The 14390-nt window shown below is 43.9% G+C and overlaps 2 protein-coding genes across 10 annotated transcripts in view; one reads left to right on the top strand and one right to left on the bottom strand.

The window, feature by feature from the left end:
- The window catches only part of TICAM1 (TIR domain containing adaptor molecule 1), a 232135-nt gene that overhangs the window by 95947 nt on the left and 121798 nt on the right, over window positions 1-14390 (bottom strand). The window lies entirely within an intron of this gene.
- Window positions 381-14390, top strand: part of KDM4B (lysine demethylase 4B) — a 262102-nt gene continuing 248092 nt past the window's right edge. For all 8 annotated transcript variants that reach the window (XR_014492596.1, XM_083363244.1, XM_083363243.1 and 5 more), the window contains exon 1: window positions 381-570. The gene's annotated coding sequence lies outside the window, so the exon portion shown is untranslated. The remainder of the gene's footprint in view (window positions 571-14390) is intronic.

The raw sequence follows: 14390 nt of genomic DNA, 5'->3' as shown, positions 1-14390 counted from the left end.
CGTCCTCACGTAGGCCGCCCGCGTCGCTTCACCCTCCCTTCCCAAGTGGGGGGGGGGCGAAAGGGCGTGGCCGGGCCTCGCCTGGCCCGGCCCACCTTTTCTTCCTCGTCCTCCACCAATCCGAGCGGCGCTGCCATCCGGCCCCTCCGGATCGGGGGTGTTTGGGGGGGTGTGGGCGCCTTTTCCCCCCCTCCTCCCTCCCTCCCTCAGGCGCCTCTTGATTGGTCGCCTCCCCGACCAATGCCGAGCGCCGGAGCGGAAGAAAAGAAAGACGACGCGAGCCCCAAGGAGCTCTTTAACCCGCGGGGAGGCGGGGCCGGCGCGCGGGCGAAAGCCATTGGCGGAGGACGCCCGAGGGCCCCGCTGCGGTTGGGTGGCCCGGCTGTCCCTCCGCGCCAGGCAGCCAGCCAATCGGCGGCCGGCGGCGGGGGCTGCACGGCCGTTGGAGGCGGGAGGAGAGGGAAACGACTGTTTTCTGAGGCGCCCCTCCCCCCACCCGTCGTCTTCGCTCCCCTCAGCGGCCGCTCGGGAGAGGCCGCGACGACGCGACGCGGGAGCCGCTGCCGACCGGTGAGGCGAGCCTTGTCCTCGTCCAAGGGCTGGGCACTTTCCCTCAGGGGAGGGGGCGGGAAAGCCAGCGGGGCCCTCCGCCGCCGCCGCCGCCGCCGCCGCCTCCTCCCGGCCTGGGCCGCGGCTCGTCAGGGTCGCCGAGGCCTTTCCCTCCTGACTGAAAAAAAGCCGTGTTAAGGAGTCACGTCGCGGCGGGCTTGGCAACCCTGGAGCTCCGACGGGAGCAGAGGAAGGCCGCTCGGCTCAAGAGTGCCGGGGTTGGAAGGGGGAAGGGGGGGTTGTCCTGCAATCCCGGCCCCGTTCCCTCCCCTTCCCTCAAGAGACGCCACCTTGGTCCCTTGGAGGTTCCTATCCTGGAGCTGGGCAAGACCCCGGGATTCCGGAGGAGGGGTTCTTTAAGGTCATCTAGTCCAGCGTTTCCCAACCTTATTTATTTATTTCTTTTAATTCCATTTATATCCCGCCCTTCTCCAAAGACTCAGGGCGGCTTACAAGCTTAGCAGTAGCCTTCATTCTATGTATATGCCTGCTTATTAGGGCTTTCACACACCCCCCCCAAGCGGCATTATTACAAAGTAGGAACTTGAAGATGCGTGGACTTCAACTCCCAGAATTCCCCAGCCAGCTATGCTGGCTGGGGAATTCTGGGAGTTGAAGTCCACGCATCTTCAAGTTCCTAAGGTTGGGAAACGCTGATCTAGTCCAACCCCCCACATCCCCTCCCGTCCCTCAGCATCTCCACTAGGGAGGCCCGACTCTGGAGGCTCCTGCCGTTCGCTTTCCTGCCTATTTTATGACCACGTAGTCCTTGGGGCTTGTTGTTGTTGTTGTTAGTTGCTGAGTCGTGTCCGACCCATCGCCACCCTATGGACAATGTTCCTCCAGGCCTTCCTGCCCTCTACCATCCTTGGGCTTACGACCGCAATTCAGCCCGAAATTTCTGTGGCTAAGTTGGAGACGGTTGTTAAGTGAGTTTCTCCCCTCCTTTTGAGGACACCTTGCTTGCCACGGTTGTTCAAGCGAATTGCTGCAGTTCTCCAGTTGTCAAGGACTACCTGTATGGTACAGTGGTCTCAACCTGGGCGGCAGCTTTGGGATGGGTGGACGTCAACTCCCAGAATTCCCCAACTTCAATTCCCAGAATTCTCCGCTTCCAGATACCTGGAATTTGCTGAGGTTGAGAGACCCGAGTTGTGCAGTGTTGTGCCTGCGGTCCTCTAATGAATGGCAGGTTGTTGCTATATATCCTTGTGGTTGTTAAGTGAATCCGACTCCCCCCGCCCCATTGACTTTGCTTGTCAGAAGATCGCAAAGGGGGGGGGGATCATGTGCCCCCAGGACACTGTAACCGTCACAAATACAAGTCAGTTGCCAAGGGTCTGAATTTTGATCACTTGACTATGGGGATGCTGCAGTGGTCACAATTGTGAAAAAACGGTCCTAAGTCACTTTTCCCAGTGCAGTTGTAACTTTGACCGGTCATTAAATGAACGGTTGGAAGTCGAGGACTACCTGTATTGTACAGTGGTCTCAACCTTGGCGGCAGCTTTGGGATGGGTGGACTTCAACTCCCAGAATTCTCCGCTTCCAGATACCTGAAATTTGCTGAGGTTGAGAGACCTAGTTGTGCAGTGTTGTGCCTGCGGTCCTCTAAAGGCAGGTGGTTGCTATATCCTTGTGGGGCTTTGAAGGCGTTTAATGTATTCCCCATCCACCCTTAGTTTAGTCTGTCTAGCTAGCGTTTCTCAATCTTGGCAGGTTGAAGATGTGTAGGCTTTGACTCCCAGAATTCCCCAGCCAGCATGCTTTAAGATAGTTGGGACTTCAACTAGAATTCCCCAGCCAGCATGCTTTAAGATAGTTGGGACTTCAATTCCTAGAATCCTCTAGCAGCATACTTTAAGATAGTTGGACTTCAACAATGCTGGCTGGGGAATTTTGGGAGTCAAAGTCCACACATCTGCAACCTGCCAAGGTTAGGAAACACTGCTCCAGGGTATTGTTTCTGGACTCCCCCATGGTTCTTACTTACCCTTCTTTGCACCCCTACCCTGAAATGGCTCCCATACTAGAATGGGGGTCTGCCAATGCAAAATACAATTTTATGATTTCAAAAGTATTCTTTTATGCAGCCTGAAACCTCCATTTTATTTTTTAGTAGCCAAGTTGCATGCTTTCACACTTAGCCAGCTTGTTAGCAATCAGCTTTCTACACTATTTTCGCACATGCGGTTTATTTATTTATTTTCTCTCTGTGACTTAAACATTGTTTTTTTCTTGCATGATTTTTTTTTATTTTCAACCCGCTTCTATGTCTTCACCAAGTTAATTCCTTTTCTGTGGTATTAATAGAATGTTGTCATGTAGGCAGAGCAAGATTCATTTAAGTTGAATGGAGAAGTGTTTTCTATGGTATTCAGGTGTGGGATCCACCTAATAAACTTGCAAACTATACATCCAGCTTGCTAATGAGAATTTCATGGGTGTTTTATTGGGTGCTTGGCTGAAGTCAAGATATAGTAGATCTGCAGCTTTCTCACAATTTGCTGAGGAATTAATAGATTAAAGGAATGGAATGAGATTAGCCAGAGTTTGTTCTAAGCTAATATCTAGATGTCACTACATTATTTTCATTGTGTTTGCATTTTAAGATTTGCTCTGAATCCTTCCAAGGGATTCATGCGGATTGATCTTTGGATTCTTTTCCTTTTTGCTCTTTTTGGTTTATTTTTAAAGACTCATATGTGATCTTTGTATTTCAACATTGTTTAAGTCTTCCCAATTTTGATGAGATGCAACTCTGATTGTCCCAAGGGTGCACAGTGTTGGTCATGCTGGCTGGAAGTTTTGATGAAATTGATATCAGGCTGATATCAATGTCCTCCCTTTCTCCAATAATGGGGTGTGTTATGAATGGAAAAATGCAAGTAGAAAAATAGGGACCACTACGGTGGGAAGGTAATAGCGTTCCGTGCACCTTCGGCGTCTAGTCATGCCACATGACCACGGACGATGTGCTCGGACAAGCGCTGGATCTTTGGCTTTGAAACGGAGATGAGCACCGGCCCCTAGAGTTGGAAACGACTAGCACACATGTGCTGGGGAACCTTTACCTTTATGAATGGAAAGAGATCATCATGGGGATGAGAATGGAATGAATTCTTCTAAGGAAGATGGGTCTAATAAGTTTTGCTTATACAACACTGAATTGAAGTCCACTTTAGCCTAACGAGATATGGAAATCAAGCCTCTGGTTGATGGTTTAATATCGTTTATTTTGCATGCATTGCACACCCAGAAAATTAGTGTCACCTGGTAGAACCCAGAAAATAGGCATTTCTTTCTCTCTGGAACAGTTTCCTTCCAGAGATTCAAACAGCTGCTACCCTGGTTTTAAGTAAGTCTTGAGGACCTGGCTCTTTACCCACCCTTGGTCAACCTTTTGGAGAACATATGTGATCTTGAGGGTTTTATTGCTCTTGTGGATATTTGTCATATGTTTCTTCTGGTTATAATGATGTCCCGGTGCCTGGAGGCGGTTCAGGTCTGGATGGGGAGAAACAGGCTTCGTCTCAATCCCGCCAAGACTGAGTGGCTGTGCATATCGGCATCTCGGGTTAACCAACTTATTCCACCTCTAACGATGGGGGGTGAGGTGTTACCCCCCGTTGATAGGGCTCGCAACCTGGGCGTCCTCCTGGACTCACGGCTCAATTTTGAAGACCACATAGGAGCCGTTACCAGGGGGGCTTTTGCACAGGTTCGCCTGGTGCGCCAGTTGCGTCCCTATCTGGACCGAGACGTCCTACGCACAGTTACTCATGCGCTTGTTACCTCCCGTTTGGACTACTGTAACGCTCTCTACATGGGGCTGCCCTTGAAGACCACTTGGAGGCTTCAACTGGTGCAGAATGCAGCCGCGCGAGTTGTAATGGGGGTCTCCCGATACTCCCATGTAACACCTCTACTCCGCGAGCTGCATTGGCTTCCGGTTGCCCTCTGGGTGAAATTCAAGGTGCTGGTTATTACCTATAAAGCCCTACATGGCCTGGGTCCGGGCTATTTGAGGGAACACCTGGTGCCGGCATCAAACGCCCTTCGCCCAGTGCGCTCCCACAGGGAGGGTCTGCTCAGGGTGCCGCCGGTGAGAGATTGCCGGCGGGTGACACCCAGGGATAGGGCCTTCTCAGTGGTAGCGCCTGCCCTCTGGAACCAGCTGCCGGTGGAGCTGAGGACTGCCCCCGACCTCCGATCATTCCGCCGGGGCCTGAAGACCTGGCTCTTTGAGCTCTCAGGCCCAGGCTGAGGAGAAATTTTTAACTGGGGTTTTAAGTATACAGGGTCAATTTAATATTTTTTAATTTGGTTTTTTAACTTTTGTATGGTGGATTTTTTAATTCCTTGTAAACCGCCCTGAGTCCTCAGGGAATAGGGCGGTATATAAATGTAACTAAATAAATAAATAAATAAAATTTCTACTTTGTAATATTGTGCGCTGCCCTGAGTGGTTATTATGGAGTCAAGCAGCCTTAGAAATTTGGTAAATATTGAGTAAGGGTTGAGTAAGGTAATGAATGGGTAAGCATGTTGTGGAAATAAAACATAGTATACTTTTTAAAACCAAAATTTTGTTTGATTGAAAGGAATCTGAGTTTCGTGTGAAGGCATATAAGATACTTCAAGCACTCTTCTCTCACTTAACAGTACTCAAGAGGTCTCGTGCAAGAGAGAGAAATAAGTTGATAAGTGAAATTTTGTTGGGAGGATTAAGTCTAGGTCAGATTTGCTTTTATTTTTTATTTTATTGGTTTTATTTTCCCATGTCTGAATTCAGGAAAGAGAATTTTCTTTATGAGAGAAGGGGTGTATATTGGGGAGAACCTAGGTATACAGAGAGGTACAATAGAGTAATTGTCATCCCTTCCTCTCAGTTACCTAAAGAAAGAAATGATAGATGGCCTGTTCACAAAGCAGTGTCTTGGCTGGATGGAGACTAAAACCTGCTGCCACTTCAGGAACAGATTAATGCTATTAACTACTAAATGCAGGATTAAGTATGATAGTGGTGGAAGTGACTCAATGTTAATAGCAAAAGTTGCACTTCCACCCTTAAGAACAGCAAGAACGTGATTGCTGTTGGCCACTGTGAGAACAGACTGCTGGACTGGAAGAATCAGGAATCTGATCCAGCAAGACACATCTTATGTTCTGATACCTCCTCAGGGACCCTTGAAATTGTAGTGACTGTTTCCATTCAGCTGTAAAAAATGAATTGAGTATAAAGATGTATTTATTAATGCTATTTATGTATTCTTTGTTATTCAGATAAAATGTCAAATTACGGAATATTATAATTAGCATATCGAGAGCTAGTTAGGTGTAATGGTTAATTGTGCCAGATTGGAAACCAACAGAAGAATGTGAGTTGTATAGGTGATCCTCATTTATCGAATTGGATACTTTATTTGGCCAAGTGTGGTGAAGCACCCAAGGAGTTTGTGTCTGGTACTCCAGAAGCATTCAATATACATGCAAAGCAATGGAGAGAACCACCATCATAAAACTAACAAAAGGGAGAAGTAGTATATAACAAGGTTAAATAATACTATGGCTACACCAGTGATGGCAAACCTTTTAGAGACCGAGTGCCCAAACTGCAATCCAAAACCCACTTATGTATCATCGGGTGCCGGGTGGGCGTGGCCCATTGGGTGGGCATGGCTACGGTGGTAACAACAAACTGGGTGGGACTAAAAAGTTCAATCAATCAATTCCAACTTTGTGAGATCTTTTTTTTCCCTGCGAGAAGTTGAAATTGATTGATTGAACCTTTTTTTTTTTTTTGCACATGGCGGCGGAGGCCTAAAGCGAAAAGGTTTTCTAAAACCCAGCTGAAGGCCTAGGACTGGGGCGACAGCGCACGTGCCCACAGAGAGGGCTCTGTGTGCCACTTGTGGCACCCGTGCCATAGGTTCGCTACCACGGGGCTACACTATATGGGTTAATATACATAGACATTAGACAGAACTGCAAGAATTCAGTGTAAAGCAGAGTGATGGCAAAAACTGTGCCTGTATCTAGTTGTCTTGGTATACAACTATGGTACACAGGCACAGGTGTTGTTGTTTTTCTCCTTCTCCTGCCACTTCTTTAACTAGCACTTGTTCAGTGACCATTCAGACTTACAACAATGCTGCACAAGTAGTTAGGACAAAGTCCTCATACTTGTGTCATTCACAACAGCTTGCAATCACCTGATCACAATCTGGGATCTTGGCACAAAGTTGGTCCATCTCTCTCAGCCCCAGGAAAAAGGCAACGGCAAACAGTTTCCAAACGTGTTGCCCAGGAAACTGTGGAAAGTCATGCGTTGAGACTGACTTGAAGCCTGGCCTGCTTACCCCCCCCCCTTCCCCCTCCCCGTATATAATTACTGGTTTTTCATGGAAATTTGCATCCATTTTATAACAAATCACTGTCAACGCATTGCTTGATCAGCCAGTGCTATTTCCCCAATCTGGATGTGCTTGCAAGTTATTCTTTCCTTTCTCTCCATGCTTGGAGATGAAGACAATATCCTCCGGGTTGTTAGGATACGTTCCTGGACTCTGATAATGATTTTTCCACTTTTTTCTACTTCCCGCATGGAGAGGAGGTCCTGGCTTCTGACAGTATTAAAGCAAGGCTCTCCAATCTTGGCAACTTTTAAGACTTGTGGATTTTAACTCCCAAGAATTCCCCAGCCGGCACATGCCGGTTGGGGAATTCTGGGAGTTGAAGTCCACAAGTCTTATTTCACGAATGGCTCCTTTCATGGGCAGAAAGGAAGCAACAGGCATGGCTTGCCTCCTGTGGGCAGCCTCTACCTTTAAGAGATATGCATCATTTAAACAATGCTTGAGGAAAACAAGAAAACAACCCCACCTCCCCCCAATTTGTTGTCCCTCCTTCCCAATTGTTTCATCCCAACATGTTTTCTTATCTCTGTTAACAATAGAAAACAATAGATTCTTTAGAATGCAGGGCACGAGTTTATCATTAATTGGAAGATGTTAGGAACAAGTGGTGTAGATTTTTGGTATATTGTGTGTGTAAAGGATGTTTGGATATATGTACCGTACAGATAATGCATGTCATATCTGTATCGGGAAGGGAAGGTGACTGGACCTTAAGTCAGAAATACTGTGATTGCTTACTTACTACTGGTGGATGTTTTACTACTGGAGTAGTTTTTAATGCTCATGTTATAGGGGGCATTGAGATTATTTTGTTGTGAAAGAAATGTGGATGGATGCACATGGTTTAAATCCCAAAGGTGCTTTTTCAAAAGGCATCTGGACTTTTTTGGTTTAGCCTGAAGACATTTTGCTTCTCATCCAAGAAGGTCCCCTCAGTTCTTCCTCAGAACTGAAGGAGCTTCTTGGATGAGAAGTGAAATGTCTTCAAGAAAACAAAGGAGGCCCACTTTTGTTCAAGCACCTTCAGGACAACCATGATCTCCATGACTGAGAATCTCCATAGACATGGGTCGAAATGTCTTACATCAGACATGTCAAACTCGCGACCTCATGTGACGTCGCACAACGTATCGGGACAGTTTTGCCATTGCCGGCAATGGGGTGGGTGCAGCTTTTGTGTGATGTGTCCCGCCGGCAGGCCAGCAGTTTTGAGACCCCTGTCTTACATATAGAGAAAATACTACATTGAAGTAGCAACACGGACTGCTTAAGGAAAGTTGTGCACAAATGTAGTACCTAGACATTTGTAACAAATGCTTTGCTAGCTCTGGATATTTTAAATTGTCTTCTGTTGAGCTAAAGATTATATATGTGTGTGTGTGTGTGTGTGTGTGTGTAAATTACTAACAAAGAATTAAAGGAGACTGGGATGCATTTCTGACTCTTTAGTCTTCATCAGTCAGCCATACCCTTCTGAGATTCGAACCTGGGCTGATTGCATATTAGGCAGTGTTATTTACCTCTTGAGCCACAGGATCTCTCTCGCTCTGTTAGCTTTCTGCAAGGGGAGATATGCGTCAAATGTTAACTATTTAGATTACCTTGCTAGGCCCCAAACATGGGGCAAATATATGAACTGTCCGGTGTGACTACAGCCTGTTCGATGGCCTTCAAGATAGGCTGAAAACAGGAAATAAAGATTTGCCCCATGTTTGGGGCCTAGCAAGGTAATCTAAATAGTTAACATTTGACACACACACACACACACACACACACACACACACACACACACACACACATATATATATATATATATATATATATATATATATATATATATATATATATATATATATATATATATATGTTTCAAATGTTAACTCTTTAGATTACCTTGCTAGGCCCCAAACATGGGGCAAATCTTTATTTCCTGTTTTCAGCCTATCTTGAAGGCTATCGAACAGGCAGTAGTCACACCGGACAATTCCTATATTTGTGTAAATTACTAACAAAGAATTAAAGGGAAACTGAAATGCATTTCTGACTCATTGATGACGGCTGATGACGACTAATGAGTCAGAAATGCATTTCAGTTTCCCTTTAATTCTTTGTTAGTAATTTACACACATATATATATATATATATATATATATATAAAATCCAATTTATATCCCGCCCTTCTCCGAAGACTCATGGCGGCTTACAATCTAAAGCACAAATCAATGTGCTTAGCAATAGCCTTCATTCTATGTATATGCCTGCTTAATAGGGCTTTTGCCCCCCCCCAAGCGGCATTATTACAAAGTCAGCTTATTGCCCCCAACAATCTGGGTCCTCATTTTACCTACCTCGAAAGAGTGGAGAAAGGAAATTTATGATAGAAGCATGGTTCTTCCTTAGTTCACCTGTGACTTGGGTTGTTTTACAAAGGACCATTTTTCTTCCTCATTTTTGTGTTGTATGAAAAGGATGGAGAAATACTTGTGCTTTCTATTATGTCATATGTAAAGAGCAGGATTTTAAGGAATCCCTTTAAATTAAATGGAGGGAAAGCATTTGCTCAACTTCCAAGATAGTAGAGAAATAGTTTTTATCCTTGAATAAGTTTTATTTAATCTAAGCTTTTGCTCTTAAGATTAATTGTATTGTGTATATACCATAATACAGTAGTTTTTAGTCTTTTAGGCTAGATACGTTTGTAAACATGTTATTTATGTCATTACATAATGACTCATTATGCTAGAATTGGGATTCTGCAGAATATCCAGTTCATAGAAAGTCAGACTGTTAGAGCTCAGTGACAAATGACTTTTGCAAGAACCTGAATTCAAGGCAGAGGGGACAGTTTCAGAAGACAAAACTGCTCCATTTTTCTACTCCTCCAGGAATAGCCATTTTAAAATTCTGTCAATTAAACAACACCGCCTGTCTGTAAACATGGCACAGATGAACTTAAGTTCCCAATTTACATCCGTTAAAAACCACAGTTTTCAGATTAAGCAGAAACCCATTTTGCAGAAAGGCTGTTTGATGACAGTAGCGTACAAATAATTTTTTTTTTCAAGAGCCCAGCTTAAAAGCAGAAGTGGTTTCTGAATCTCAAAACACACTGCATATATTAACTTTGCTGCCTAATGCCTGGTGGGTTCCTTATAATTTTATCTCAGTATTCACCATTTTGCTCATTGGACCTGAATTCATTTCCTTTCTTCTAGAGCAGTCTTAGCTCTAGCCTTAGCAACTTGAAGAGGCGTGGAGTTCAATTCGCAGAAGTTCCTAAGGTTGAGAATCACTATTTAGAATCTTAGTGATTGTGATTGTGAGAAGCTGTTGTCTTAATTCACCTGGAGGGGGCCAGATATAGGTCTGATGCATGCCTTGAAAACAATAGCTGTGGTTAAATTAGATTGTGAAAGGTCTTTGAAACACTGACATCATTATACTCGATGGCTACTAAGGCATCAATTAAAATTATTAATTAGATATGGGTTCATGCAGTTCCTCTTTCTGCTTGATGCTTTTTGGTCATCAGAGATGACCCAATTTGATCATCTGGGCTCTTAGGTTGGGAGTCAATGCTGTGAGCAGCTACATTCCTTCTTATGATTTTAAAGAGAGCCTGTCCTTTAAAGCTCAAAGGGGTACAAGGATTGGATCAAAGAAACTATCCACTATTTTCCTCCCAGTCATCTTGCAGTCTTGTCTGATAAGGGGAGAGAATAAAATACCTCTGATGCCTAGGCACCAAGCAGTGTGAAGGTGTGGACTTCTCTAAGTGCAAGAGGATCTAAAATGCTGTGTGTATACACACCTGTTTGCTTTCCTTTGACCAACATTTCCACTTGGGGTATGTGTTTGAGAGGTTTCACTTTTTTTTCCAGTCAGTATAGTTAGTCTATGATCCCTTAGCTTGCTTTTATTAGATCAACATGGTGGTTACTCTGCGAGATACGTTGTAGTATAGTGTGATGTTTATAAAATTTACAGTAAAGAAGTAAAAAGCACGTTTGAGACTCATCATTGGTAAAGACCTTCGTATAAATGTGCATTTTCTGGAGATTTTTCCCCCCCAGCCAGATTTCTAACCCTGAATATTCCAAAAAAAAAAAAAAGCTTGGAAGATACAAAAGTAGGGATCAGGAGATATATATATATATATATATATGTGTGTGTGTGTGTGTGTAAAATTTTTTTGGATTGCTAACAAAGAAATAAAGGGAGACTAATATGGCAATCCAAATTGTTAGCAATCCAAAAAAAAAAGACTAATTGTTACCAATCCAAAAAAATTTACACAAATATGAGTTGTCACTATTGTGACTACAGCTTGTGGATGGCCTTAGGTTAGGCTGAAACAGGTAATGAGATTTGTCTCGTGTTTGGGGCCTAGCAAGGTATTCTAAAATACTTAACAAACACTTAGCGCGCACGCACACACACACACACATATATATTGCTCAAAAAAATAAAGGGAACACAAAATAAGACATCCAACTATTAAATACAGTACATTGTGTTAAGTGTTCCCTTTATTTTTTGAGCAGTTTATATATAAACCTCAGAAAACATATATATATATATATATATATATATATATATATATATATATATATATATATATATATATATATATATTATATATATGAGGGGGGAAAGGGGGAAGGCCTTTATATAATGCCATACAAATTAAAATATGCTTGTGGGAGTCCCAAATATTTCTGATCTGTAGAAAATCTTTATAAAGAAAAAAGATACTATAAAGCATTCCCAAGGAAGAAGAAACCATTTTGCAGTTCTACATTATATGTAAATTAGTGCAGCACTATATATTATTTCCAGCATCATATTTGCATAGCTTTTACCATGAAGGGTCAATATTTTGTAAATATTTGCTTATTCAGCAGTATGTTGTTTTAAACAAAACTATATTTCCTAAATTAACACATACTTACAAAGTTTGTGATAACTGAAAGCCAGAAAAAACCCCACCAAATTCTACATTAAATATTCTACATTAGTATCAAAATTATAACAGTTTGGTATAAAAACAGGAAGGAAGAATTTAAATCTGCATGGTGACTTTAGTGACAAAAAATGTTTTACAGCAATTTTCCCAGGCTTAAAAGTAATCTTTCGTCTTTGGGGAGAAAATTGTACAAACCACATCATGTAATAAAAAAAACCTTTTCTCATCCAGCCTTGCTTTTGAAAATAATGGGGCTCCTATGATGAACACAGTTATGATTACTCCTCAAGAAGGCAGCTCTTCCCTTGCACAAGTAGCTAGGCAACTGCCTGTATATAACCCTCCTTTAATATAGGTTCATATAAACTTTGGTGCCAGAGATACCTAGTGCTAACTTTCCTTCCCCCAATGGGTTCCTAATTTTTGCAATTTAGTTTATGTTCCTTCCATACAGAGGTTTATTCAGGATAGGACAGTGATGGCGGACCTTTTAGAGACCGAGTGCCCAAACTGCAACCCAAAACCCACTTATGTATCATCGGGTGCCAGGTGGCCGTGGCCCATTGGGTGAGTGTGGCCCATTGGATTGGTGTGGCCCATTGGGCTGCTGTGGTAACGGCAGACTGAGTGGGACTAAAAAGTTCAATCAATTCCAACTTTGTGAGATCTTTTTTTTTCCAGCGAGAAGTTCAAACTGATCGGTTGATTGAACCTTTTTTTTTTTGCACACGGCAGTGGGGGCCTAAAGTGAAAAGGTTTTATAAAACCCAGCTGAAGGCCTAGGACTGGGGCGATGGCACGTGTGCCCACAGAGAGGGCTCTGCGTGCCACCTGTGGCACACGTGCCATAGGTTCGCCACCACGGGGATAGGATAACAGAGTGGGAAGGGACCTTGGGGGTCTTCTAGTCCAGCCCCCTGCTCAAGCAGGAGAACCTATACCATCTTAGACAAGTGACTGTCCAGTCTCTTCTTAAAAACCTCCAGTGTTGGAGCATTCACCACCTCTGGAGGCAGGTTGTTCCACTGGTTAATTGTTCTAACTGTCAGGAAGTTTCTCCTTAGTTCTAGGTTGCTTCTCTCCTTGACGAGTTTCCATCCATTGCTTCTTGTCCTGCCTTCAGCTGCTTTGGAGAATAGCTTGACTCCCTCTTCTTTGGGGCAGCCTCTGAGATATTTATCCTATTGCCTTGTCGTACACTGAATGCTATCTCATATACTTTTAGGAAATGGGGATATATGGGACAATACAATTTGGTGCCTTTCAGATTTGTTAGTATGCATTTTGTAATTAGGTGGGCATTGCTAGCTGGGGAATGATGGGATCTGTACCTGAAAAACTGATATGTATCTTCTCCAAAAACTCATGCTTTGCCATTGGACAAATTAAAAATATAATCCATACATCGCCTATAGTGAGCTGGTTAATTATTAATGTGCAGCCTAGCTGGAACTGGCTTGCCATTATAGAGGCTGCGCTGGGACCTTGTTATGTGTTTCAATACTTCTATGACCTTAAGATCGAATTAGGATTGATCATTGAACCTTCTGAACTTAATTACATATGGTAGCCCAAATGTTGTATCATTAAAATTATATAACATATTGTCAGTCTTAACTGTCTTTACTTTTTTCCTGATTTGAGTTGAATAAAGTATGGAAAGCTTGCCACTGCTGGATCTTCCTTTTGTCTATATTTCTATTTGTTGTTGTTTTTTAATTGTTCAGTAAAAAGTTGCAGCAGCTGTGCAATTAATGATGTTTTTCTGGAAGGTTGCTCAGCTGTGGATGCTGTATACTAGATGATTGCATTTATTTAGTAGGTCATAATTAGAGTCAGAGTATATACCTCATTTAAGACAGCGAAGCTCACATAGAATGCTTCCACTCCAGCCCAATTTTTAACGCTGTGAATGTGTGAAGCAAGACACTGTGGGAGTAGATTCACATGTTATGCTGAGTAATAGTGTGGCTTGTTTTGGCTTTGGCTTACAGATATTGAATAACAATTATTAAAATTTAACACATGTGCCGCATCTACTCCTAAAGTCCCTGGAAGAGTCTAGGCCTGTGGTGGCAAACCTATGGTACGTGTGACACAGGCGGCACGTGGAGCCGTCCCTGTGGGCACGCGCCCCATCACCTCAGAGGGAGGCGGGGCCAGGCTATTCCCCTCCGCCTTCACGTGTGCCTGCGCTCTCGCTGAGAGTCAGGGACCAGTTCCTCATCTCCGCCCGGCTTGTTCCACGGCCTCGTGGCAGCTGCATTGGGTTCGACGCGCAAGGAGGCAAACAGCCACATCTCACTGAAACCGAGGGGCCAGGAGGCTGTGGCTGCTGATGGACAGAGTTGGCCCCCATGCGCTCGCTGTGTGCGGGGGGCCAATGGTGTAAGGCA

Source organism: Vipera ursinii (assembly GCF_947247035.1).
Source record: "Vipera ursinii genome assembly, chromosome: 1".
NCBI lineage: Eukaryota > Metazoa > Chordata > Lepidosauria > Squamata > Viperidae > Vipera > Vipera ursinii.
The sequence above is the reverse complement of the archived record's forward strand: the minus strand, read 5'-3'. Positions and strand labels throughout refer to the sequence as shown.